Genomic DNA, 27,482 nt, shown 5'->3' on the forward strand with positions numbered 1-27,482 from the left:
TTGTTGAAGTGTGATGAAATTATCAAGCTCGTGAGATATTTGTGTTTTTACAGTGCTGTTGTTATTGAAAGGTTCACTGGTTAAGGGGGAATATGAGGGTGTTACATGTGAAATGGTAAGGGAGGGGACGAGGGTTTAATTTTGACTTGGGAATGATTAGGTTGAAAGGGAGGTTGGGAAAAAGTAGATGTACTGGGTTCGGAGTTGGCAAATTCGTCGGGGTTTCGATATCGGAGTTATTAAATTGGGAGATAGTGTTATATACAGTTGTGTTGGAATTAGTGTCTGATTCCATGCTGGATGAAGTGTTGTTATGAGGTGATTGAGGTGGAGGGAAAGCAAAAAGGTGGGATTATGGGAAGATTGTTCTGGAGGTTGGCTGGGTAGGAAATTGAGCGATGGAGTGATCCAACTTGGCGGCTCATCGTGTGCTAAAAGGTTGGTTGTTCTGAGAGCGAAAAATTAGTGGTATGTGGTTGTTCTATAATTCGTTCGTATGTGTCTTCTATACTGGGTTGTTGGGTTATTATGTGTTGAATTGGGCTTTGTGAATAATTAGATCTCGAAGTTATGAGGTCTGTTAGGGCTATATTTCTGAAATTTTGTGGTACTTATGATAAGGGATGGTTATGGTTTAGGTTTTGCAGCTGTGGTGCTGTAGGCGTTGTATTTGTTTTATTTTGTGATTGGCCATATGTGTTAGGTGTTGTTGACATGGGACTGCTGAATCTCAAAAATAAGTTCTTAGGGAGAGTGTATCAACAAAATATACTTTTTTGTAGTTTAGCGGGATTCTTTTATAGCATCTTATGTTTTTTAAAACATATAAAGGTGATACTTTTTTGGTTTAAGTGTAATACCCTAAAATTTTTCCTTCGTTGTCAAAAAAATTTGATCTGTTACCTAATTGTAAATATCCTGCTTAAGGGATTTTTAATACTGCTAGTGCAAGTGATTGTAAAGTTTGTGTGCGTTCAAGTTCGCATAGTTGATGGAGTGTTTCAAGTTCTGTCAAAGGCATTTCTCGAAAGATTCTTTTTATTGTGTAGTCTAATTTCATTTCTAAGTGTATGTCATAGTGAGTTGCGCCAAAATGAGTGTTGTTCATTTGTGATGGTTCTTGTAAACCTGTACTGTCTTTGTCTTGTGGTTATATTTTTCCACCAATGTTTCCTGCGTTTTTACTGGGATATATGAATTTTCGTCACTGGTTGAGTGGGATGTTGCCATTGGATGTATAAATAATTTTCCTGTATTCATGTCGAAACCTTGTTCGTATTCGACAAAAATTTCTGAGTATTGTGTTTTGTAAAGTAGTTTGGTGTATTTAAATACCAGTTCCATTTCTGGGTATATTTGGAAGCGTGTCAATTTATTTTCTATACTGTGAATGTCTTTTAATTTAAAATTACTCTGTCTGCTTTGATCAGGGTTTACATTTTCATAAAGGATTGATTCAATAAAATATTTTTGGCGAAATTTTATTATTCTAGCGTGTGTTTTTGCTACTTGTATTGTGGTACAAGCGTCTTCGGGAAACCAAACAATTGTTGCTTGTGTTCATGTAGTAGGATTGCAGTATCTTTGGTCGTTTTTGCAAGGGAGTCTGATTCCTTGATAAATTATAGTGTCATCTTTTAAATCTCGTGTTAGTTGTACTTTTTAAAATTGTTTTTTTTTCCAATCAAAAAACATTATTTCTTGGTATCCTTTATTTTTAGTGTCAATGCACAATTTGAGGGGTTGTTTTTTTCCAATGTGTGGTATCCAATTTTTATCAAGGGGATCGTAAGTTAATCTTCCATGTGCTCCCTGGAAGCGAAATTTGTCGTCTAGTTTTATGTGACCTTGGTATCTATCAAGTTCGGCTTGATGTGCAGTCTGGTAAACCAATTTTCTGGTTGTGCCTTCGTTTTATGTGATTTCAAATCGTCTAAGTTCGTTTTTACAATTGTCAGGGCTGAGATGTAATAGTCTTTCATTGTTACTTTGGTAGAAAGATTCATAATCTAGTCTGTTTTTATATCCGTTTGAAACTTGATAACAATGCATTTATATCCTGTTATTGTTGTAGCTCGTGCTATGGAGTAAAGTGTAGCTATTATGTTTGTTGTTTCTATTGATTGTGGTTCGGTTTTGAATTGAGTGACTTGATTTATTGCATATTAATGTAAAGAGTTTAGTTCATTTTCTTCACAGTCATAAATTGTGACTAGTAAATCCTGGGGTCCTGTTCGTGGAGAAGGGTTGTTATGATTGGGTTTTGAGAAATTAAGAAAGAGAAGAGTAGCAAAAATTAGTATCTTTAAAAGATACATGGGTTTGATAGTCCTGAATATGGATTATAAAAGGTGATAAATCCAATTGTCTTTTTTGTGTATATATCGTATTTGTCGATGACTTCTGTTGTTATAAATGGTGGAGGTAAAGATTGAACTGTCATATTCGGGGGGTCCAGGGATAAGGGGTGGTGAAATATATTTATTAGTCTTAGTGTGATTTCAAATTTTAATGTCAGATTATCATGCGTAAATTTTTGTATATTTTGTTCTTGTATGTCTTTGTGGATATCTTGTCGATATTGTAATCTGTTTAGTGCCCAGTTGTGTAATCTGTTACTTTCGTGATGTTGTCCAAATAATGGAGGGGCGCTACGAATGTATTCCAATCTAATCGTAGGTGTCTCTAATCGTAGGAAAATTTGAAGGAAATAGTGTTTGTGAGATTTGAGTCTGGGAAGTGGTTGAAGGGAGTGAAAGAGTTTCTGGTAATGACAAATTTGTGTCTGATGAAGCGTCTAATGGATCTTTCACTAAAATTGGTTCGCCTTGAGTAAGAGCTTGTGTCATCGAAAATGGGAGATGTTATTTAGTGGTTGGGGGATTGAAAGGATTTTCTCGGATATGTTCAGATGAGGGGTTGAACCTAAAAATTGTGAGGGAGTGTTCGATGTGTTTTGTTGTGTTTGGGTCTGGGGAGTACTTTGAGTGGTGCATTGGAGAGATCTATAGGATTTTCTATTGGTGAATGAGGTATGCTGAATTGAACTCTGGGGGTTTGCGACTTTCTATTTCGTCTTATATAAATAATTTTTCTATTTATTTCGAGTAGGTTTTGTTTTGAATTTGGTGTCTTGCTCTATTAGGGTCTTGTTGGAGAGGGGCTATAAATTATATACTGGTTTGTATTGTGGTTCGCTCAGAGATGCGTGGCGAACTACTGTTTCTAGTGGGTGTCTTTCTTCATGGATTGTCTTGAAAAGAGATGCGTGTTGACTTTGACTTTGATTTATTTGATTTTTTGTTGGAGTTGTTGGAAATTCTTGGGACGTTCTTGGTGGGGATTGATGTGGTGGTTGTCGATTAGCAATTTTGGAAAGTTTTGGAAAAATATTTATTTATGAGACAATTTTGTGTTTTTTGTAAGATTGTTCGATGAAAAGGATTAGAAGTATCGTTGCTAATGCGAAAGTTATGATAACCTTTTTTATGCATTTGCATATTGTCATTATGAGTGATTTTTAAAAAAAATGAGAAAAATTATGAGAAGATGAAAAACATTTGTTCTACTAAATAGATGTTGCAACATTTATATAGTTATTTGAAGTATCATACCTGAGGAGGTGGTCAATGAGTTTGGAAAAATTAACGTAGGCTTGGGCTAGTGAATAAAAAATGATGAAAAAACTGGAAATTATTGTCAGTGAGAGGATGAATGTTTCTAGGATATCGGATATGAAGATTATACAAAGTTTGAAAAAATTAGAAAGGATTGAAAAAAGGTTTGAAAGGATGTTTTGAAATTTGTTGACTAATCGAGAAAGAAGCATTTGAAGAATTGATTCGTTTCCTCGAAATATTTTTTATTTTTAAGGTTAAGTTCGAGTGTGGTCTGTTTGTTTATTAGTTTTTTGACAAGTGGGTTGTTTTTCGGCAATTTTTGATTAGGAAAGTTTGGAGGGCTCTCAAGGGTCTTCCTGGTTTTGTTGTTATTTATTGGATGATTGGGGGTATCTAAGAGATATTCGTACTTTAGGCTAAATGATCATGTCCATTCTGTTCTTTAGGCTAATTGAATATTTTTGCCTGAGGGGTTTTGAGGTTTAAGTTGGGACAATATAGTTGATCTTTGTACTGCTTGATAGGGGAGGGTTGCAATATTGAGACTTTGTTTGTTTCAGGTGTCATTTTTAAGCGGTTCGCCTATTTTTGACCTGGAGGTCCTTTAGTTATAGTTAGAGATTGGCTTGAGGGTGAGATTTTTTTTTTTGATCTTGAGGTTGAATTTTTTCTTCTAATTTTGATGTGTTCTTCCTGTTTGAGTTATCATTTGTTATCTAATTTTTTGATGTTTGTTGGGGAAGTTATCTTTCATTTTTATCTAATGATTTTTGGGTAGGTTTGATATCAGTGCTTTGATTTTGTACGTGATTTGAATTATTTTGAATAATTTTAAGTCCTGTAAAAGAGTTTAATTGAGTCAGTTCGCGAAGAGCGTACTCTTTCGGATAATAAGGTAAAAAATTGTTTCCGTGTTGAACGATTTCTTTTTTCTTTAGGTCTGTCAGTTTGTATGTTACATCAGTGGGTTTATCAATTATTTGATGTGGTCCTTCTTGGGGTGGTTGTAATTTATAGAAAATTTCTTTTTGTGTTGTAAAACTTGAAATTAAAACGTATAATCCAATTTTTTAGTTTTTAGCTGGGGTAAATCGAGAATTTTTTTGGGAATTATTATTTTGTCTTTGTAAAAAATTTTTTGTTACTTTCTGGTAAATTTTGTGGTTTTTTATCTTAAAATCCATTCGGTGTGTGTACCGTAAGCTAATTTTAAAATTTGTGGATGATGGAAGTGATCTGCATCGTGGGTATGTAGTGGTGAATTATAACATATTGTTCGTTATTGGGTTGACAGTAACCTTGTGTATGTTTTGAAGAATTTGATCTGAACATTATCGGTTTCCTTGGTTTTCGATTGAAAACCACTTCATAGGGTGATAGTTTTAAAGTTGTTGTGATTTGTGAGTTATAAGATAATGGGAATAGTTTTACATCTGTTGAACATTCAGTATATCGTGTGTCATTTCCGTTTTTGATACATCTAAGATGTTCTTGTAATGAACGGTTCATGCCTCCGACTAATCCATTAGTCCAAGGTGCATGAGATATACGTGGTTTGTGATCAATACTATATAAATGGCATAGTGTAATGATTTCGTTGTTTATAAATTCAGTGCCATTGTCTGTAACAAGGATTTCGAGTAAAACGATTTTTGCTATCCAGTGCTCATAAAGTATTGTATGTGCATTATAAGCATTACAATGAGGTACTGGGTTAAGTGCTACGTAGTGTGTGAACGCATCGACTATGATCATTATAAATCAGTTTCCTTCTGAAGATGGTGATATTGGTCCTTTTGTATTGAATGAAATTCTGTGATTGAAGTATAGACTTTGTCCTTTAAAATCTTGTTTTTCTGAAATTCGATTTTGGTTTGGGTATGGTTTGTTTAATTGATATGTTATGCAATCATTGCATAGTATTTTTTATCCAAATAATAATAAATTTGGGAAATAAAAACTTTATATAAAACTTGAATATGTTTTCTCTGCTCCTGAGTGTCCTTTAGTGTGTAAAGAGTGAGAGGTATGAAAAGCTTTAAGTATCATACCTAAAGGTGGGCAGGGTACTTTGATATCAGAGGTTTGGTATTCTAGAGTATCTGTGTTTTCGTTGATAGAGGTATTGCTAAACTTTCTGAAATATCTAAGAAGTGTTTCATTTCCTAGAATGGTGATATCGGCTTTAATTGGCTTGATTTTATATTTGTGCTGAAATTTAAATTGTCTAATGACTGGGTCAAGATTTTGATGTTTCTGTAAAAATTCGAGTGTTATTTGTTCTGTTATTGGGAGAAAAATATTTTCAATTTCTATTTTTGATAGAGGTATTGTATCTAGTGGATCATGAAGATTAAAAACATGATTTATTGGATATTTTGAGTCGTTATTTGGTGGGCATGATAAAATTATATTATCAGTTAGGTTTCCTTTTTCCATGAAAGGGAATAGATCCTTTTTATATAATTTTTGTTTGATTGGTTTTACTGTGTGTTGTTTTTAATCCCTGAAGAATGTGGTATCGGTTTGAATGTAAATTTTCCTAGTAGGTCGACTTCATAGTGATTGTTTTGACAATCTAAATATAGTGGAAAATGTTGTAGATTTTTTATTTGTAATTGGTCTATATCAGTTCTTTATGCATATTTGCATTTTAATCTTAGTGAGGTTTCATCTTGTGCAAGGAAAAATTTAATATTTTGTGGTACTTCAACTGTTGTTTTTCTTGTTAACAATTCAGGTGGTGTATTTCTACTGAGAGTATCGGGTAGTGCGAGGTTTTTTCCTGATATCCAAACTATATGTAAGTTTGGGAGTTTCATTAAAGTTAGTTAAAATCTGTAAATTCTATGGTTCGGGTTTGGTTTTTGTGTGGAAAGAAAGATTAGTGGTTTATGATCTGTAAATAAAACTGTTGGATGTTTAGATCCAAGTATTAAAAATTCATATTCTGTAAGTGTATATGTTATGGCTATGCATTCTCTCATAAGTGTAGAGAGTCTAAGTTCAGCTTGTGTGAATAGCCTAGAGTTTGCTGAAACGAGGCTCGTTTTTTTGTTCCATTGTGAGATTGTAATAATGCTGCGCCGATGCCAAAGTTAGAGGCGTCGCACATGGCATAAAATGATTGGTTGGGATCTGGATTAGTGTTAATTGTTCAGTGGAAAGAGTTTTTTTTCTTCAAATTGTTTCTGATGTACTGATGTCCATTCAAAAGTTTTCTGTTGTCTAAGGATGTTGTAGAATGGTCTTAAGTTTGACTGCATTTTTTTATACGTATTTACTTAAGAAGTTTAACATTCTTAGAAATTCTTGTAATTTCTTTTTATTTGAATGTGGTTGGAGTTTTTGGATTGCGTCTATGTGAGATTTTAATGAAATTAGAGTGTTTCTTTCTACATTATGTCCAAGGAATTTTACTCGTGTTAGAAAAAAATGTGATTTATCCGGGCTGCTTTCATGTTTTTGTGTAACAATGTTTGATGATATTTTTCTAAAACAATGAACTATTGGTCTTTTGTTTGTGATTGCATAAAAACGTCGTCTAAATATGTGATTGCATTTTTTTGAGTATTAGTGGTCTGAAATTTTTAGTCATCAACGCTGAAAATACTGCTGGTCTTATGGAAATTCCATGGAATAATCTGTTGAACTCGTATTGTTGATTTCCAATAACTAATTGTGTTAATCGTCTGGATTGTTCGTCTAACGGCATTTGATTATATGCACTATTCATATCCGCTGTTGTGAAAAATTTAACGTTCATGTTTGTGAGAATTACTTGAATTGGTTCAATAGGCCTATTACTTTTAGACTCATCAATGATTGAATTGAGATATCTTGCATCTAGAACTACTTTTGATGATTCCCCTTCTGCTAAAATATTAAAAGGGTTTATGAACGTGTTACCTTTTGGCTGTTCTCCTTTCTTATTGGAGAAATGTTTTCATATTGTTCTAGTATTTCAGGTAATCGGTTAACTTTGTCTTGTAAGTGAATTGGGACTTTACTTGCTCGTTGTTTTTTGAAAACTGCATCAGTTTTTAGAGAGAAATTTAGTGGTGAATTTACTTTTCCAATATCAAATTTAGATGTTGCGTAAGCTTTCGGGTATTTAAATAATAGGTTAGATAAATGTTCAAATTCTTTTTGTGTTATCTGAGAGCGTTGAAAGTTGAACATTGTTTAAAATTTTTGTTGTTCTTCCATGTATTTGATATTTGAAATATTGGTTTAAAGTAGGGTGTTTTTGTGGAATAATCTGTATTTCGTTTTTCAATACTTAATATTTTAACAACTGATAAATCTTCGTTAAGAATTGTTGATTGATATATATCTAATAGTTGTAGAATACTATTTACTCCATACGCTATTTCTTTGTGGGACAAATTGTTGCGTTAGTTTCACAATAACCTAATAATCCTAGAGGTAGGGTTATTTTGTATGGAGAAGTGTTATATCTATATAAAAAGAAATCATATCTGAGTTTGAGTCTTTCATGATTTTGATATATGAAATTATTACTCGGAAAAATTTATGAATTGGTCTGAATTCAAGGTCAGACACAAAGAGATGTTGTTGATTTTGTTCTTTATCCTATTGGTGAACTTGTTTGATTGAGAAGTCATAAATTTTACCTCATAGTGGTTTCAGGTGTTTCCGTTCCTGATTGTTATAGGGTAAAATTTAGAGAAAACTGGTGGTTGTTTGTTTAATCTTTGAAAAAATGTTAAAGTTGTGTTTTTGATTCTTGTGTATTGATCTTTTGTATGAATTCTGCTATTAAAGATATTTATAGTTGGTAAATATTTAGTGAAAAACGGTATTCCAATGATATTATGTTTTATATCTGTGATGTGGAAGGTTTGTTTAAAAGGTTTGCTCATGAGTTTGTTTTGTTCCATTGTTTGAGTGGGAACAAGAAAAAGTTGGGTTTTTCCATAAATTGTTAAGTTTGATACTTGTGCGGTTGCTGGTCTGCTTGTTGTTTTGAAGGGTAAAAAATTTGCATGTAGAATTTTTGTTTCATTCCAAGTCTGGTGTTTGAAATTATTTCACGGTCTGGTGTTTGAAATTGTTTGCATTTTGGACTTTCTAAAAAAAGTTGGATTGTCCAGATTTTTTCTTTTGGTAATTGCGGTTTTTTGGTTTATTTTGATAAGTCTTATTTGTGCTTGAGCATTCTGTGGGTTTTTCTTCTGGTATTTCTTCTACTATTTTTTCCATTGATTTGTTACTGTTTATAGGTCTTGTATATTAGTTAGAAGAAATTTATCATGGTTTTAATAGATATGGGAATATATTGGTTGTTCGTGTACAATAGGTTCGTAGTCGTTTTCAACATGTATCATGTTAATTGAAACTGTTTTTTCTGTGTCACTTTCACTGTCTGTGGATTCGCAATTGGTATGATTTAATTGCAATTCTGTGCTTTCGTTATTATCACTACCAGGGGGGTCTGGTTGAGTTTCTTCATTTGCTTGTACCTGATTTATTTGCCTTTGATGTTTAGTTTCACTACTCCAATAATTTTGTTGTAACTTTTGATAATGTGTGTTTTTCCTTTGTGGTGACTGATTGTAGTTTCTTTGTCTATTGTTATAACTTGAATTTCTGTTCTGTGAATTATCGCGTGATCTATTCTGATAGTTGTTATATTTTGATCTGTGATAGTTTGGTTTGTTGTTAGAATAATCGCGTGATCTATTATTTTGATATCTAGGGTTTCGATCATTTGAATAGTTTCTATTCCTATCGTTGGAACATTTTCTATTTCTATTGTATGAAGAATTTCTAGATCGATTATCTGAATAACTTCTATTTCTAGTGTTTGAATGAGAACTGGCATCAAATTAAAATTCAGGTTAGTTTGAATTTGATCTTGAATAGTTATTTCGATATTTACTATTTCGACTATTTGATCGACTATATCTGTTTTGTAAGAAATTTTGTGAGTTTGTTTGATTTGGCGATCTTCCTCGATATTTGGTCTTAAAAGGCAATCTTCCTCAATAATTGGTGATTGTTGTCTAGAGTAATTTGAGTTATTTGGAAGTGGTTTTCCTGAACTATTATTACTATGAATGTTTTTGTTGGGTAAATTTTAATCTTTTTTTCATGTATTGATGAACTGATTTATTTGGTTCTCTACATTTTTGTGGATCATTTTAGTTATCTCGTTGTTTTTGTCTGCATTCGGCAATGCTGTTTCCATATCGCTGGCAATAATTAAACCATTTTTTGAATGATTGTTTGACTTTAAAATTTGGGTTTTTCTCTTAGATATTTCGGATTTCAGTGATTTTTTTCAGCTAATTCTGTATCAGAGTAGTTAAAATTGTTTATTTGTGAAGTAGTGGTTTGGTTGTTGTGGACATATTGTAAATTTAGACTTTGGTTTCTTCTAGTTTCATAGTGATCTCTGCTTGTTCTAGTTTATCTACTATTTTCCTAAAGTCTAAATCTGGTTCTCGGATTGAGGAAGGATGTGATGCTCTCTTTTTTATTGCTATTTTCCGCAATTGAGGTGTTAGAGTCATCATTAAGATTTCTGTCATCTTTGTATTTTTATAATCATGGGTATTGAGTGAGTAGAGTAGCTTTTCGGACTAGAGTTTCAATTCTTACTGCAAGTTGTTTATCTGTTTCATTTAGTAGTCTACCAATCTCATTGCATAAAATTCTTTGATGATGTTTGTTTCTTTCGGAATCAAACAATTTTGAGAATTCTTGTGTGAATCTTTTCCAATTGGACTTTTTTTCTATAGGTAAAACTGCAAACCGTTTTTGGGCTGCGCCGTCAACTGTGGTTTGGATTAAGGCTGTGCGTCTATGTATCCAATTCTGATGAAGTGGCGTGTTTACTGGTTCAGGTCCTAAATTCAAAATTAAATGTGCTGTGACTGCATTTAGGTAATCTTCTACAGAGTATTCAGGGTCTGTGCTTGTAAATACCATTAGTGTTTTGTTCGATTATATTGATAATTCACCCAATAGGTATGGATTCATAGTCATTTGTAGTGATTCTGCGGCATTTGGCATTTTAGAAAAAATTGTAAGTTGACTTTTTGTTAAGATAGACTTACCTAATCATAATTAGGGGTTGTGATTTGTGATCAAGGGTTGGAGAATACTAAATCGTTTCACAAGATTCAGGTATAATTAGAACGCAAGAAGTTCGTTAGATACAATTTTTTTAAGACATACTATGTTTAAGTGTTTTAGCCTGGGTCATCTAAGAGGAGGGGGATCAAGTGAAGGAAGAGTAACTGAAGTTTTTCACTGTTTATCCTAATTAAAATTGTTAGTTTTTTAAAAAATTTCTTTTAAATCTGGGTCTTTGATAAGGGTTTGGTAGTGAATCGACGTTTGAGGTCGTTAGATACTAAATAAAATGGGAGAGGGAGAATAAAAAATTGTTCTATTTGATCCATGGATAAGCCTTGATGATCAAAATTTTAGGTATAGTTTAATTTAAACTAGAGATCCAAGGGAAGCCTTGATGAACTGTTATTTAAAATCAAGTTAATTAAATGAAAACAAGGATAAGCCTTGATAGTTTATCAATAAAGGGTTATGTTAAAAAGGTTAAATTTTAGTTTTGAGATTTGCTGTTATGTTTTAGGTGCTGAAGCTCGGATGAGGAGATGATTTAAATATATACTAATGATGTATGATTTATACTTACAAACTATTGCATTTTTATATTCAAAAAAAAAATTCAAGACCTTAATTAATTTACAGCTGATTTAGGGATTGTTTACAGCTGATCAAGTGTTTTTTTTTATCAATCGTTATTGTATAACTGTTAGGTGTAGCGCCATGAAAGGTTTTTGAAGATGATTCTTCAAAATTTTATGTGAATAGTTGAAAGTTTAAATTTACTGCTGGTAGTATTCTAAATACAAAAGTTTGATCTTCTTTTTGTCGAACAATCATGAAATCGATTGGTAGTCGTTTCTTGTTCGACGTCTTCTTCCAATACCGGGTAGTTCTCGTAATGTGAGGAATATTGGATCTGATCTATTGAGTCGTAGAGCCATATCTACTAAGTTCTTATCATAAAACCTTTTTGAAATGTTGTATTCGTCTAATTCTAATCTAATTTTTGTCTAATTTTAGGTTAGTTAAGGTCTTTTCTAGACTTTTGGTCGCACCAGATGAGTTATGACCTTTTGGTTATACTCAAAGAGCAATTTCAGATAAGGTACACCGTCTGCTCGTCACGCTATCTTATTTTCGGCCGGATAGATTCGTGCAATTTCTTAGTCTAATACCAATCCTAATCTCACTCTTATATCTCCTAGTCTCAATAGATCTAGTGTACACCAGTTTACGCGAGTTAGTGCCAGAATGAGAATCTCTGTATTTTAAGTTTAATTCAAATTGTTCTGGTGTTGAAACTACAAGTAGTTTCAACACTTACAAATAAGTGGAATGTTAGTTTAAGGGAAAATGATTGGTTAGTTTTCATTATTTTATAGTTGTAGAATATTATTTACTCCATACGCTATTTCTTTGTGGGAGAAATTGTTGCGTTAGTTTCATTATAACCTAATAATCCTAGAGCTAGGGTTATTTTGTATGGAGAAGTGTTATATATATATAAAAAGAAATCATATCTGAGTTTGAGTCTTTCATGTATTTGATATATGAAATTGTTACTCGGAAAAAACTATGAATTGGTCTGAATTCAAGGTCAGACACAAAGAGATGTTGTTGATTTTGTTCTTTATCCTATTGGTGAACTTGTTTGATTGAGAAGTCATAAATTTTACCTCATAGTGGTTTCAGGTGTTTCCGTTCCTGATTGTTATAGGGTAAAATTTAGAGAAAACTGGTGGTTGTTTGTTTAATCTTTGAAAAAATGTTAAAGTTGTGTTTTTGATTCTTGTGTATTGATCTTTTTTATGAATTCTGCTATTAAAGATATTTATAGTTGGTAAATATTTAGTGAAAATGATATTCCAATGATATTATGTTTTATATCTGTGATGTGGAAGGTTTGTTTAAATGGTTTGCTCATGAGTTTGTTTTGTTCCATTGTTTGAGTGGGAACAAGAAAAAGTTGGGTTTTTCCATAAATTGTTAAGTTTGATACTTGTGCGGTTGCTAGTCTGCTTGTTGTTTTGAAGGGTATTAATTTTGGATGTAGAATTTTTGTTTCATTCCAAGTGGGAATGTTGATGATATTTGATTCCGCTGCGGAATCTTTTTAAAAATCTATTTCATGGTCTGGTGTTTGAAATTGTTTGCTTTTTTGACTTTCTAAAGAAGTTGGATTGTCCCGATTTTTTCTTTTGGTAATTGCGGTTTTTTTGGTTTATTTTGATAAGTGTTATTTGTGCTTGAGAATTCTGTGGGTTTTTCTTCTGTTATTTCTTTTACTATTTTTTCCATTGATTTGTTACTGTTTATAGCTCTTGTATAGTAGTTAGAAGAAATTGACAATGGTTTTAATAGATATGGGAATATATTGGTTGTTCGTGTACAATAGGTTCGTAGTCGTTTCCAACATGTATTATGTTAATTGAAACTGTTTTTTCTGTGTCACTTTCACTGTCTGTGGATTCGCAATTGGTGTGATTTAATTGCAATTCTGTGTTATCGTTATTATCAATACCAGGGGGTCTGGTTGAGTTTCTTCAATTGCTTGTACCTGATTTATTTGCCTTTGATGTTTAGGTTCACTACTCCTATAATTTTGTTGTATTTTTTGATAATGTGTGTTATTCCTTTGTGGTGACTGATTGTAGTTTCTTTGTCTATTGTTATAACTTGAATTTCTGTTCTGTGAATTATCGCGTGATCTAATTTGACAGTTGTTATATTTTGATCTGTGATAGTTTGGTCTGTTGTAAGAATAATCGCGTAATCTATTATTTTGATATCTAGGGTTTCGATCATTTGAATAGTTTCTATTCCTATCGTTGGAAAATTTTCTATTTCTATTGTATGAAGAATTTCTAGATCGATTATCTGAATAACTTCTATTTCTAGAGTTTGAATGGTAACTGGCATCAAATGAAAATTCAGGTTAGTTTGAATTTGATCTTGAATAGTTATTTCGATATTGACTATTTCGACTATTTGATCGTCTATATCTGTTTTGTAAGAAATTTCGTGAGTTTGTTTGATTTGGCGATCTTCCTCGATAATTGGTATTAAAAGGCGATCTTCCTTGATAATTGGTGATTGTTGTCTAGAGCAATTTGAGTTATTTGGAAGTGGTTTTCCTGAACTTTTATTACTATGAATGTTTTTGGTGCGTAAATTTTGATCTTTTTTTCATGTATTGATGAATTGATTTATTTGGTTCTCTACATTTTTGTGGATCATTTTAGTTATCTCGTTGTTTTTTTCTGCTTTCGGCAATGCTGTGTCCGTATCGTCGGCAATAATTAAAACATTTTTTGAATGATTGTTCTCCTTTAAAATTTGGGTTTTTCTCTAAGATGTTTCTGATTTCAGTAATTTTTTTCAGATAATTCTGTATCAGAGTCGTTAAAATTGTTTATTTGTGAAGTAGTGGTTTGGTTGTTGTTGAAATATTGTAACTTTAGATTTTGCGTTTCTTCTAGTTTCATAATGATCTCTGCTTGTTCTAGTTTATCTACTATTTTCCTAAAGTCTAAATCTGGTTCTCGGATTGAGGAAGGATGTGATGCTCTCTTTTTTATTGCTATTTTCCGCAAATGAGGTGTTAGAGTCATCATTAAGATTTCTGTCATCTTTGTATTTTTATAATCATGGGTATTGAGTGAGTAGAGTAGCTTTTCGGACTAGAGTTTCAATTCTTACTGCAAGTTGTTTATCTGTTTCATTTAGTAGTCTACGAATCTCATTGCATAAAATTCTTTGATGATGTTTGTTTCTTTCGGAATCAAACAATTTTGAGATTTCTTGTGTGAATCTTTTCCAATTGGATTTTTTTTCTATAGGTAAAACTGCAAACCGTTTTTGGGCTGCGCCGTCAACTGTGGTTTGGATTAAGGCTGTGCGTCTATGTATCCAATTCTGATGAAGTTGCGTCGTGTTTACTGGTTCAGGTCCTAAATTCAAAATTAAATGTGCTGTGACTGCATTTAGGTAATCTTCTACAGAGTATTCAGGGTCTGGGCTTGTAAATACCATTAGTGTTTTGTTCGATTATATTGATAATTCACCCAATAGGTATGGATTCATAGTCATTTGTAGTGATTCTGCGGCATTTGGCATTTGAGAAAAAATTGTAGGTTGACTTTTTGTTAAGATAGACTTACCTAATCATACTTAGGGGTTGTGATTTGTGATCAAGGGTTGGAGAATACTAAATCGTTTCACAAGATTCAGGTATAATTAGAACGCAAGAAGTTCGTTAGATACAATTTTTTTAAGACATACTATGCTTAAGTGTTTTAGCCTGGGTCATCTAAGAGGAGGGGGATCAAGTGAAGGAAGAGTAACTGAAGTTTTTCACTGTTGATCCTAATTAAAATGGTTAGTTTTTTAAAAAATTTCTGTTAAATCTGGGTCTTTGATAAGGGTTGGGTAGTGAATCGACGTTTGAGGTCGTTAGATACTAAATAAAATGGGAGGGGGAGAATAAAAACCTGTTCTATTTAAACCGTGGATAAGCCTTGATGATCAAAATTTTAGGTATAATTTAATTTAAACTAGAGATCCTAGGGAAGCCTTGATGAACTGTTATTTAAAATCAAGTTAATTAAATGAAAACAAGGATAAGCCTTGATAGTTTATCAATAAAGGGTTATGTTAAAAAGGTTAAATTTTAGTTTTGAGATTTGCTGTTATGTTTTAGGTGCTGAAGCTCGGATGAGGAGATGATTTAAATATATACTAATGATGTATGATTTATACTTACAAACTATTGCATTTTTATATTCAATAAAAAATTTTCAAGACGTTATTTAATTTACAGCTGATTTAGGGATTGTTTACAGCTGATCAAGTGTTTTTTTATCAATCGTTATTGTATAACTGTTAGGTGTAGCGCCATGAAAGGTTTTTGAAGATGATTCTTCAAAATTTTATGTGAGTAAATGAAAGTTTAAATTTACTGCTAGTAGTATTCTAAATACAAAAGTTTGATCTTCTTTTTGTCGTACAATCATGAAATCGATTGGTAGTCGTTTCTTGTTCGACGTCTTCTTCCAATACCGGGTATTTCTCGTATTGTGCGGAATATTGGATCTGATCTATTGAGTCGTAGAGACATATCTACTAAGTTCTTATCATATAACATTTTGAAATGTTGTGTTCGTCTAATTCTAATCTAATTTTTGTCGAATTCTAGGTTAGTTAAGGTCTTTTCTAGACTTTTGGTCGCACCAGATGAGTTATGACCTTTCGGTTATACTAAAAGAGCAATTTCAGATAAGGTACACCGTCTGCTCGTCACGCTATCTTATTTTTGGCCGGATAGATTCTAAGTTCTAATATCAATCCTAATCTTACTCTTATATCTCCTAGTCTCAATAGTGTACACCGGTTTACGCGAGTTAGTGCCAGAATGAGAACATCTGTATTCTAAGTTTAATTCAAATTGTTCTGGTGTTGAAACTACGAGTAGTTTCAACACTTACAAATAAGTGGAATGTTAGTTTAAGGGAAAATGATTGGTTAGTTTTCATTTTTTTATAGAGATAAAATATCATTATAATGACCAATGATAAATACTAGTTTAGATCTGGTTTCAGTACATTATTGTTAACCATAAGTTTTGTTGTCTGCTAGCGAAAGTTAGCTGGCTTAAATTTTAGACTTTTTTTTGCTCATATGGTAATTTTGAAAAACAGACGATGTTTCAAGCAGTACATTTTTTCCAAGTTTTGTTTGACTAAGCACGACGCTCATATTGATACACGTTGCCCACTCGCACATTTTTCACCCAAAACTTTTTGGGACATTTTTGAACCAGTAAGTTAAGCCGAAAAAGCCTGATTTTAAGATGCACTCTCAGGCGTTGAACTCTTTGGTACTTTTCATTTACTCAGAATAATTTTACACAGCATTGCTAATTTGTGCAATGTTGAGACATCATTCTTTTGAACCAGCAAAAGTTTAAAATTTTTTGCGGATCAGGAAACATTTTCAGTTTCCGCAGTTCATCAGTTTTTTGTGAACTATATTTTTATGGAAAAAAAGGCTTCAGGATTCAAATGCTCCGAATGCATTGAATGGGATAGTTTTCTGTCGTGAGTACGCAGCAGCCCCTGAATTTTAGTTAAATAACTGCTTTTGTTTTTTAGCTATCTATGTCTGAGAGAGTGGATGAAATATAATAACCAGAGAGATGCGCTATAATTTACCTAATTCTGTTGCAACTCTTCAGAAAACCGACAGTATATAGAAAATTTTTTATACATATTGTGACAAAGCAATTGGTGCTTTCTTCGCTGTGAAACGCAATGCCACCCTTCGCTGTGAAATGCAATACGTCTCAGTCACAGCGAAACTAAAAATTTATAGCGGATACATCATGCAGATTGTGACCTAAGGCAGCCAAGTTTGGTACGCAAACAAGGCTGACAGTAGGGTAGTGGAACATGTGCAGCAGACCGTCACGAGATTGATTATGGGCTGAAAGTTCAACTACAAAGAACTCCATCTGAAACTCAAATTGCTTCCAGCGTCTATGTATCTTGAAATGCATTATTTTTTGTTCTTGTCTACTGTTATCTCCGGTCGTTATGAAATGGACTGTCATGATTATATTTCGTTTGTAAATGTCATATCTACACGTAGATCAGCAAGAGCTCTGTTCAACTTTAAGTCTTCCCGGCTGTGCACGAAACAAGTAAACCGCAAAAAAAAAGAAAAAAATCGAAAGTGTCGACAAAAATTAGATATATCAAAAAACAAGGCTACTTTTCAAATAAAAAACAAATATGCCAGGACGATAGAATGCGAAGATCGACTGGGAAGGAAATACACCAAACGGTAATAAAGCAGGAAAATTCCTTGGCAGAAAGACTTTAAGATGAAACAATTGTTGATTTTGGTTCATCTTAAAGTATCATCTTAAGTTAATAAGTCCCCCTCGCCCTCAAAACACAGACTTGCTCATACAAAATTTTTTCACTCGTCGACAGACGCAATACGGCCATTGAACTGATATAATATGGGCCAAAACCTATCAGGTCAAAATAAAAGTAAAAAAAGCAAAAAAGCCGAAGTAAATTGTTGCCATGAAAAGCTTGAACTAGAATTCTGTGCCTTAAGTTATTTACAGGAAAAAAATCTGGTATCCGATTGCAATACCCTTGATTATCGGAAGGGTAAAAATAAAATTTGTTGAAATTGATTTTTTTTTGCTGTTACAGTAGCAAGTTATTGTAAACAAGCTAGTTTTATATAACTTTTCTTCAGCTAATTCGATGGTTTTTAAGGGAAATATTTACTAACTAAAACCTTTTTTATACTAAGCTAAAATCCGGGGCTTGTTAAGCAAACAAATTTGATTGGTTGAGAAAAATACGAAGTATGATTATAAAACACTCGAAAAAACTTTTCTGAATTACGTTTCGCAAGCCAAAATTTTAAAAATTGAGTTGATATCTGAGATAATTTTGCACAATTAAAAGTGGCCGCAAGTTTTTCCATCTTTTAAAAAGTGCGTGGAGCTCCCCTTCAGCCTCGAATTTCATTATACTCAATAAATTTGGCAAGGTTTGATTTTACCTTTCATTTTCGTCCTCCTGGTCATCTGTTTCATTGGCTGATTGGAGCGCTTGGGTCGAAATGAAATATTGAGACAGTAAAATCACGAGAACGTTAAGTGCTGCAAATCTGGGAAGTTTTCGGCTGCTGGCCATTGTTGTTGCTTAGATGCGGTTTGTGAGGTGCGATCAGTTCAATTATTGATAAAAGTTCTCGCTCTCAGCTGTTGGATATGCCGCTTGATCTAAACATCCAACGGGATAAAAAAGTTAATCAACTACTGTATTCGAGTTCTAGGGAGGAAACGGGGGAAAGTCTGAGGTGTTAGATGTCTTGATTTGATTCTAACTCAACTGTAATTTGAAGTATCTGTTTAAAAATGTATCAATTACTTAACATCGAGAAGCAAGACGGAAATTAGCTCAATCACATGGATCGTTTTTTCTCAGTTTGGTTTGCTTTGGTTCGATGGTCTTATTAGACGGTTCAATTATTTCAACAAGCCAATCAAAAACGCATTTTAGCCTCAAGCCTGAAAGAGATAGCTTGTCATTTTTAATCACACATATTTTGCCTTCCCTGGGCTTTTAAATGATAAAAAAACCTCAATCAGTAGTAGAGTGAAATGTCACTTCTAGTATTGGTACCGAGGTTTGAATTAACCGCAATCACAAAAAATGGGTCATGGAAATTAACCAGGAACCAAAAAACTGTTTCTAGGCGTAAGAACTGGAGAAAATATTGAAAAACTAGGATAATCAATTGTAAAAAGAGACAAGTTTGAAAGCAATTATGATTTTTTAACAGCCAAAATTGCACATCTATTCTTCTGAAAATGATTAAATTTATAGGAAAAAGTAAGTAAATTTGTTCGCAACTCAAGGAATGCTTTCAATGATACCATTGATTATGCCTCGATGAGTAGTTTTTGATGGCGATGGCATTGGTCAACAGGGGAAATTCTATTCTAATGGGCGGAAATTACCAGATGATAAGAGTGAAATTACACAACATGTTTAACACCGGAGGGTACAAATATTTTTAGCACCAAATTTGATGTAATTAGCAAAGGTTGGGTCAGAGTTTTCAGGCAGAACAAAAGACTGACAGACAGACCAATAATAAAATCAATAAAACTTGAAAGGGAATCTATTTTTCTACATAATAGATATAAATAGAAAAAACATCATCAGTGCATGGTGGAATCAACAAAACAGAGAGTATTTTCAACTCCATAAAGTGTGAAAGGACGGACGATAAACGGACACAGCGCTTTTTGAGAGATGCGGGATGCAAACTCGACTCCATCACTGCCCGCAGAGTCCTCCTTTGGTATCCATATTTGCATTTTTGGCCCACCAACGAGCCAGTTTTTATGAAAGTGCTTTTCGAACCAATATTTACTTTTTGGAGTGAATTTGCTGTGAGAGCTTTCTATAAATAGGGGCACAAAATGGCCCGAAAAATTCAATAAGTGATTGATATCTTCTCCGCTGCCTTCACGCGAAAAAAATCTTGATCCACCATGACAAGGACTACTATTGTTAAAAATATATCGTTGAGATTATCATAAAAAACACATTCAAAATGAAATCCACTGAGTTATGTTTCTTATACTATACTCATAAAGTAATTTCAGAAAAGGTACACAGTCTGCTCGTCACTCTATCTTATTTTCGGCCGTATAAATTCGTGCAACTTCTTAGTCTAATACCAAACTTAATCTTACTCTTATATCTCCTAGTGTCAATAGATCTAGTGTGCACCGGTTTGCGCGAGTTAGTTCCAGAATGAGAACAACTGTATTCTAATTTTAATTCAAATTGTTCTGGTGTTGAAACTACAAGTAGTTTTAACACTTACAAATAAGTGAGTTGTTAGTTTGATGGAGTATGACTGCTTAGTATTTAAAATTTTATAGAGATAAAATATCATAATAATAACCAATGATGAATACTAGTTTAGATCTGGTTCCACCCATGCGGGGTTCGGAGAGTTTTAGTTTTTCAATGTTCTATTGTAGGGTAGGGTGGATGATGGTGTTTTCTTAAAAGGTTGCGAGTATATTCTTTTTTCTGGTTTGGAAGAAGAGATGTTATCACAATCGTTTCGGGAGATCGTTTTATGATTTCTGATCGGTTGTGATGAGTGTTGATCTGGTTGATTTTAGAGAGTAGCAATGGTCCAATCACATTCGGGAGTGTCATGAAGTTTGACTTTGGATGCAGTGCCTGGTGCCTTGGATCTGTACGTATACTTGAACATCGAGATGGCCATTGGTCGGTTGGAATGGATTTCCTTTGCTGCGATGCCAAGTCGTACTTTAAATCCGTTGAATGTAGTGACTGTAGGCAGCATGTCAGGTGGGTTTTGCCACTCCGTAGTTGGAGTGTGAATGGGTTGTCAAGTTCCTTGCTGCTCGTCTTTGGGCTGTATATTATCTATATTTTGCATGTAATATTTACATACAAAAATCTTTGTTAATCTTGTTTTTTTTGTTTTTTTTGTATAATTCCATGGCCTTTTTTTTGGAGGGTCCTGTTTTAGTTCAATCTTTCGTGCCTTTTTTATCACTGGTTTTTTCTTTTGTTGTCTTAGTTGTGTCTTTTTTTCAAAAATCAAACGGTTTGTTTTGGGTTTGTCTTTCGACATTTTGGTGTATTGTTCGTTTGTGTTCAGACTTAAAGAAAATCTTCAAAATAATAATTTCTCCAGTTCTAAGCTGTTGTTAATCCAGTTTGGATCCCGTGGGTTTTCTTTTCTTAATCATGCTGTTAGATTGTGGTTTGTGGTGTTCAGTAAGCTTGCGTCGGTTAGTTTGGATTTTTGTCTAATTCCTTACCAACCTGGTTAAAAGAAAGTTTGAAACGTGTTAAAACTTGTTAGAGTTGTTATTAGTGGAAGTTAAAACTTAAATGTATTATTTTAAGCAAAACTTCGTGGGCGAGCTGTGCGATTGTGGAAAGAGTTTGTGGGCAAGTGAATATAAAGAAGCGTCTTTGAAAAGGTTAGGACTGCTTTTTCAATTTTATGGGCAATATTTATTAATTTATCACTTGAAAATTATGAAAATTACTGCTTGATTTGGGGGTTAAAATTATCAATTTATTTTCAGTTATATGGAAATTTACTGCACTGGGGAAAAGGTTTTATATATTGATTTATTGCTTCGTACGGAAGAATTTTACTAATTCGATTAATGAAATTGGTTAATGGAACATTATGAATCTGGAAAAAAGTTTTCTGTTTTTATTTCGTTTTTCTGTTTTGTAGATGATTGATGATCGTGCCTATGAAGAGAAAAGAAAACATTTATGAAGAACGTTATTTTAGTTCGTATTTATTAGTAATCTATTTAATTCAGATTACCTAATTGTTGGTGAAGAGTCCGAGGGGAAAACCGCTCGTCGTGGTTGATGTCTCATGAGGTTAGTAGTTTAGCTAGCAAACGAATGATGTATTAAGTTTGAAGAAGTGGCCAAAGCAATTTGAGTGCTTTAATGATATTGTGATATTCAGTGCTAGGTGAGAGTTCATATGGTCTGTTTTGAATAAAGGTATACAGTTTATGAGTATAGCGAGCGTTATATATGAAGTCTAGGATTGGGACTTCAACGGGCTGAAGGAATTCGTGTGGGACGATTAGTGGGCAGGATTCGTCTACATTTAAGAGTTTGGTTAGGGGGGACAGAAAATATACATCTGGGTGATGGGATCGTAATTTCGGAGGATGCCTTGTAGGCTAGTGTCTTTAATAAAATAGATGAAGTTAAGAAAAAATGGTGAGCTGTATTTAGAGTTGATGTATTGATATCGATGGTGAGGTTGTCGTGCTGGTGTAGTAGGATTGTAATGGTGTTGGATAAACTGGTAGTAAGTGTACGTAGGTGTTTGTTTAGTTCGTAAGATGACATCGTGTGAATAGTGCAAATAACGTTCTTTGGGTGTGAGGAAATGAAACGTTAGTGAAAAGTGGTTAAATTTGTTAAAGTATGAATCATAAGCATGAATATCTTGGAGTGCTGCTGAAATGACGTTGTCGTAATTTTTAGTTAAGGTGTTAAGAGTGAAAGTGTATAATGTTCTGATGAAAAAATTTTCTGTTCGTTGGGGATAGAAAATGGGTCGTTGTTTAGAAAGATGTCTTTGTTAGGTCGTATGATGTTATGATCGTAATAATCGATAGAATAATCATTAGATTTGGGTGCGGTGAATTTGATTAGTGATTGTCTGTATACTATCTGTGTGAATTGTTTCGGGGTTAATGCTGTTGTTAGAAGATAGAGTTGGGTGCTGCATACTTCTTTGTCATGAGGGGTGTTATATAAAGGTAGTGATAGTGGATTAGTAATGCGATAAAATGATGTCCATGGAAGTGTGGGGTATAATACGTGCTCGTTTACATAATTAGGTTTCTCGTCATTCTGAATGGAAGTATGTGTATTGTGGGAAAAAGGGTAATTATTTTTGTAGAAAATCTTTGGTTTTAGTGTGAAGTGGATGATTGACAAACGTTATGGTTGTTCCTGGGTTAGATGGGAAAGGAGTATTTGGAGTTATCTTTTAAAGGTTCGGTAAGCTCGGTTTGTATTGGAGGATGGGGTTGATGAGGAAGTCGGGTTTTGTGAAGGGGTATATTGTGAAGAGGGGAATGGGGTTGATGGGTTAGATGATATTATAGATTGTGAGAGTTGGTGAATGTTTAGTGTTTGATGGTTGTGTATTTGTTATTGCAGTGTGCTGAAGTTATCAAGCTCGTCTGATTTTTGCTTGGCTTCAGAGTCGTTGTTATCGGATGGTTCACTGGTTCACTGGTTAATGAAGATGGGCTGGGTTCAGAGTTGAAAAATTCGTCGGGTGTTTCGATATCGGAGTTATTGAATTGGGACATAGTGTTATATACTGTTGGGTTGGAATTAGTGTTTGATTCCATGCTGGATGAAGTGTTATGATGAAGCGATTGAGTTAGGGGGAAAGCAAAAATTGGGATGATGGGAATGTTGCTCTGGAGGTTGGCTGTGTGGGAAGTTGATCGATGGAGGGATCCAACTCGGTGGCTCATCGTGGGCTAAAAAGATGATTGTTCTGAGAACGAAAGTTAGTGGTATGTGGTTGTTCTATAATTTGTTCGCTGGTGTCTTCTATACTGGGTTGTTGGGTTATTATGTGTTAAATTGGGCTTTGTGAATAATTAGATCTCGAAGTTATGAGGTCTGTTAGGGCTATAATTCTGAAATTTTGTGGTACTTATGATAAGGGATGGTTATGGTTTAGGTTTTGCAGCTGTGGTGCTGTAGGCGTTGTATTTGTTTTATTTTGTGATTGGCCATATGTGTTAGGTGTTGTTGACATGGGACTGCTGAATCTCAAAAATAAGTTCTTAGGGAGAGTGTATCAACAAAATATACTTTTTTTTGTAGTTTAGTGGGACTCTTTTATAGCATCTTATGTCTTTTAAAACGTATAAAGGTGATACTTTTTTGGTTTAAGTGTAATACCCTAAAATTTTTCCTTCGTTGTCAATAAAATTTGATCTGTTACCTAATTGTTAATATCCTGCTTAAGGGATTTTTAATACTGCTAGTGCAAGTGATTGTAAAGTTTGTGTGCGTTCAAGTTCGCGTAGTTGATGGAGTGTTTCAAGTTCTGTCAAAGAAATTTCTCGAAAGATTCTTTTTATTGTGTAGTCTAATTTCATGTCTGAGTGTATGTCATAGTGAGTTGCGCCAAAATGAGTGTTGTTCATTTGTGATGGTTCTTTTAAACCTGTACTGTCTTTGTCTTGTGGTTATATTTTTCCACCAATGTTTCCTGTGTTTTTACTGGGATATATGAGTTTTCGTCACTGGTTGAGTGGGATGTTGCCATTGGATGTATAAATAATTTTCCTGTATTCATGTCGAAACCTTGTTTGTATTCGACAAGAATTTCTGAGTATTGTGTTTTGTAAAGTGGTTTGGTGTATTTACATGCCAGTTCTGTTTCTGGGTATGTTTGAAAGCGTGTCATTTTATTTTCTATATTATGAATGTTTCTAAATTTAAAATTACTCTGTCTGCTTTGATCAGGGTTTACATTTTCATAAAGGATGGATTCAATAAAATATTTTTGGTGAAATTTTATCATTCTAGCGTGTGTTTTTGCTACTTGTATTCTGGTACAAGTGTCTTCGGGAAACCAAACAATTGTTGCTTGTGTTTGTGTAGTAGGATCGCAGTATCCTTGGTCGTTTTTGCAAGGGAGTCTGATTCGTTGATAAAATATAGTGTCATCTTTTAAATCTCGTTTTAGTTGTACTTTTTCAAATTGTATTTTCCAATCAAGAAACATTATTTCTTGGTATCCTTTATTTTTAGTGTCGGCTTTACAATTTGAGGGGTTGTTTTTTCCAATGTGTGGTATCCAATTTTTATCAAGGGGATCGTAAGTTAATCTTCCATTTGCTCCCTGGAAGGGAAATTTGTCGTCTATTTTTATGTGACCTTGGTATTTTTCAAGTTCGGCTTGATGTGCAGTCTGGCAAACCAATTTTCTGGTTTTGCCTTCGTTTGATGTGATTTCCCGTCTAAGTTTGTTTTTACAATCGTAAGGGCTGAGATGTCATAGTCTTTCATTGTTACTTTGGTGTACTACGTTGTGGCTATTTTCTGATCCACATGGGACTGCTAAATCTCAAAAATAAGTTCTTAGGGAGAGTGTATAAACAAAATATACTTTTTTTTTGTAGTTTAGTGGGATTCTTTTATAGCATCTTATGTCTTTTAAAACATATAAAGGTGATACTTTTTTGGTTTAAGTGTAATACCCTAAAATTTTTCCTTCGTTGTCAATAAAATTTGATCTTTTACCTAATAGTAAATATCCTGTTTAAGGGATTTTTAATACTGCTAGTGCAAGTGATTGTAAAGTTTGTGTGCGTTCAAGTTCGCGTAGTTGATGGAGTGTTTCAAGTTCTGTCAAAGAAATTTCTCGAAAGATTCTTTTTATTGTGTAGTCTAATTTCATGTCTGAGTGTATGTCATAGTGAGTTGCGCCAAAATGAGTGTTGTTCATGAGTGATAGTTCTTTCAAACGGGTACTGTCTTTGTCTTGTGGTTTTAATTTTCCACCAACTTTTTCTGTGTTTTTTAGAAATTTTACTGGGACATATGAACTTTCGTCAGTGGTTGAGTGGGATGTAGCCATTGGATGTATAATTAGTTTTCCTGTTTTCATGCCGCAACCTTCTTCGTAGTCGACAAGAATTTCTGAGTATTGCGTTTTGTAAAATGGTTTGGTGTATTTACATGCAAGTTCTGTTTCTGGGTATATTTGAAAACGTGTCAGTTTATTTTCTATTTTATGAATGTTTTTAAATCTATAATTACTATGTCTGAGTTGGTCAGGGTTCACATTTCTAAATGGGAATGATTCAAAAAAAAATTTTGGTAAAATTTTATCAATCTAGCATGTATTTTTGCTACTTGAAATGTGGTACAGGTGTCTTCGGTGAACCAAACAATTGTTGCTTGTGTGCGTGTAGCAGGATCGCAGTATCCTTGGTCGTTTCTGCAAGGGAGTGTTATTCCTTGATGAATTATAGTGTCATCTCTTAAATCACGTGCTAGTTGAACTTTTTCAAGTTCTACTTTCCAATCAAAAAACATTATTTTTTGGTATCTTTTATTTTTTGTGTCGGCTTTACAATTTGATGGGTTGTTTATTCCATTGTGTGGTATCCAATTTTTGTCATGGAGATTGTAAATTAATGTTCCATGTGCTCCGTGGAAGGGAAAATTGTCATCTAGTTTTATTTGACCTTGGTATCTTTTAAGTTCGGCTTGATGAGCGGAGTCTGGAAAAACTTGAAAGTTTACTAATTTTCTGATTGTGCCTTTGTTTGACTTGATTTTTAATCGTTCAAGTTCATTTTTACAATCATCAGGGCTGAGATGTAAGAGTCTTTTGATATTGCTTTGGTAAAAAGAATCATGCTCTAGTCTGTTTTTGTTTCCGTTTGAAACTTGCGAATAATGTACTTTCTTTTCGGAAAATGTTGCTGTGAATTTATATCCTGTTAGTGTTGTAGCTCGTGCTTTTGAGTTGAGTGTAGCTATTTTGTTTGTTGTTTCGATTGATTGTGGTTCGGATTCGCAGTGAGTGACTTCGTTTTTTGCATATTAATGTAATGTTTTTTGTTCATTTTCTTCACAGTCGTAATGTGTGACTAGTAAATCCTGGGGTCCTGTTCGGGGGGAAGGATTGCTATGATCGGGTTTGGAGAAAAAAAAAGAGAAGAGTCTGAAAAACTAGTATCTTTAAAAGATACACGTGTATGATAGTCCTGAGTATGGATTATAAAAGGTGATATATCCAATTGTCTTTTTTGTGTATCTATCGTAGTTGTAGATGACTTCCGTTGTTATAAATGGGGTGGTAAAGAAGATTGAGCTATAAAATTCGGGGGGGGGGGGCTAGGGATAAGGGTTGTTGTAATATTTTATCTAGTTTTCCGTGATTTCAAATTTTAGTGTCAGATTATCTTGTAAGTTTTTGAATGTTATGTTCTTGTATATCTCTGTGGATGTCTTGTCGATATTGTAATCTGTTTAGTGCCCAGTTGTGTAATCTGTTACTTTCGCGTTGTTGTCCAAATATTGGAGGGGTGCTACCAATGTATTCCAATCTACTCGTAGGTGTATGTTAACAATTGAATTTTCTCAATATCTGGCGTCGAGATTTGTAGAAAAATTTGAAGGAAATGGTGTTTGTGAGATTTGAGTCTGGGAGGGGGTTGAAGGGAGTGAAATGGTTTCTGGTAATGACAAATCTGTGTCTGATGAAACTTCTAATGGATCGTTCACTAAATTTGGTTCGCCTTGAGTAAGAGCTTGTGTCATCCAAAATGGGAGATGTTCTGTAATGGTTGGGGGATTGAAAGGATTTTCTCGGATTTGTTCAGATGTAGGGTTTGAACCTAAATAATCTGAGGGAGTGTTTGATGTGTTTTATTGTTTTTGGGTCTGGGGAGTACTTTGAATTGTGGTGCTGGAGAGATCTATAGGGTTTTCTATTGGTTAATGAGGTATGTTGAATTGAACTCTGGGGGCTTGCGAATTTCTATTTCGTCTTGGGTGAATAATTTATCTGTTTAATTCGAGTGTGTTTTGGTTTTGATTTTGGTGTCTTGCTCTATTAAGATCTTGTTGGAGAGGAGGGTAT

At 33.7% G+C, this 27,482-nt stretch overlaps 1 long non-coding RNA gene across 1 annotated transcript in view; it reads right to left on the bottom strand.

The window, feature by feature from the left end:
• Nucleotides 1–27,482, bottom strand: part of LOC134839567 (uncharacterized) — an 85,987-nt gene that overhangs the window by 42,902 nt on the left and 15,603 nt on the right. Inside the window, exon 2 of the long non-coding RNA XR_010162391.1 lies at nucleotides 18,303–18,525. This is a non-coding gene — a long non-coding RNA (uncharacterized LOC134839567). The remainder of the gene's footprint in view (nucleotides 1–18,302; nucleotides 18,526–27,482) is intronic.

The sequence above is a fragment of the Symsagittifera roscoffensis genome, chromosome 2 (assembly GCF_963678635.1).
Source record: "Symsagittifera roscoffensis chromosome 2, txSymRosc1.1, whole genome shotgun sequence".
Lineage (NCBI taxonomy): Eukaryota > Metazoa > Xenacoelomorpha > Acoela > Convolutidae > Symsagittifera > Symsagittifera roscoffensis.